The following is a 1,702-nucleotide window of genomic DNA, read 5'->3' as shown; positions in this document are numbered from 1 at the left end:
TATCAACTGACTTATATTTCTCTCTTGTGTCTTCCCAGATGATGTGATTATAACATGAAAGTGTACTTAGGAACTTATCGTGTTTCATTTTTCCCGTGGACTCATAGGAATATCTTGATCACGCGCAAAATTGTCATCCTTTCGAACATGGATTCCACATGGCCCTTCTATAACTTCTCCTGAAGCTGTCCTGGACTTTCTCCTTTCCTTACTGCTTTCTCCAAATCGCTAATCAAGGCCAATCAACTAAAGCTACGATCTCGATTCCTTAGGAAATGCCTTGATGAACAAGTGATGCCAGGATTTGTCCTACCTCAACGATTCTTACAGCTGTCTCGTCGACCATTTGACCAATTCACAAATATCAATTTAGAGAAAAACATTGAATTAAAGAAACTTGAAATGGAGAAGGCTTTTCACATTTCAAGAGAGGAGAAACGTGCCTTTCAAATGGCAATACCGACACTAGGGAAGAACCGGATGTTGGACTATTGCTATGACAGATTAAGGAAAGAACGCAATAGGCTACAAATGTCACTAAATTAGAAGTTGGACTATCTTATTAAAAACAGCGACAGGACCAAGAACACAAACTCATATTTTGTGATAAACCTGTTTAATAAACAACAAGATAAGGATTCCTTTGTGCATTAGGCTATAGTTTAAGTTTTGTGTGCTCTAATAGGGAAGCCAGCTGTGTTGATGCCGCAAAGTTTTTTTGAAATTTAGAGAAAGACAGTAATTCAAGTAATGATGAAATTAATATCTGTAAGGGTTTCGTGTATGCCGGTTTGTCAAAACAAGAGGAACCTAATTGCCCTAAAAGATTTATAAGAGCTATTAACACCTTAACAAAGAAAAAGGATATACATATTATTAAAGTAGATAAGGCTAACACTGTTATGATTTTAAACATAAGTAACTATTTATCTAAAATGAATGATCGAATTGATGACAGAACTTATTCTAAATTTAGTAAAACTCCCTTAGAAGCAGTTAATTCTCATTTCAATAAAGAAATGAAGTTGTTGAAAGGCAATAGTTCTCTTATCAAAAGTTTGTCATCTATGTCCCCTTCATTGCCATATATGCATGGACTTACCAAATACATAAACAGAATTTTTCAGCAAGACCTATAGTGAGTTCAGCCGGCTCCATCGCATATATATTGTCAAAATGGTTAGGTTCTTTATGAAGTCCTTTAGCGGGTAAGGTATCAAATTCAAATATCATGGACAATGTAGATTTAGTCAAAAAGCTAAACAATATCAATGTTAATTTTGATTTCAAACTAGTTACTTTGATGTTTCCTCACTTTTCATTAAACTTCCAACTGATGACCTTTTAGAATATTTACTTGATGTCTCGGAGGATATTCATTTACCTGTTTCAAAGTCTGTTTTCAATGAACTGATACGATTTTGTGTAAAAGATTGTGTATTTCAATTCAATGGAAATTGCTATGCTCAAAAATTTTGTATGGCATTGGGTAAGCCTCTTTCACTTGAACTACGTAATCTTTATATGGAATTTTTTGAAAAAAAATTACTAAAGGATATCTTACCTTCTAATGCCATTTGGTTTAGGTATGTCGATGATGTTCTTTGTGTTTGGCCAACAAATGAAAATATTTCTCCCCAAACTTAACAATTTAGTACCTTCCATGAAATATACTGTACAAAAAGAAAATAATGGCATCTTA

Source organism: Panulirus ornatus, chromosome 18 (assembly GCF_036320965.1).
Source record: "Panulirus ornatus isolate Po-2019 chromosome 18, ASM3632096v1, whole genome shotgun sequence".
In the NCBI taxonomy this organism is placed as follows: Eukaryota; Metazoa; Arthropoda; class Malacostraca; order Decapoda; family Palinuridae; genus Panulirus; species Panulirus ornatus.
Note: the sequence above shows the minus strand (reverse complement) of the source record.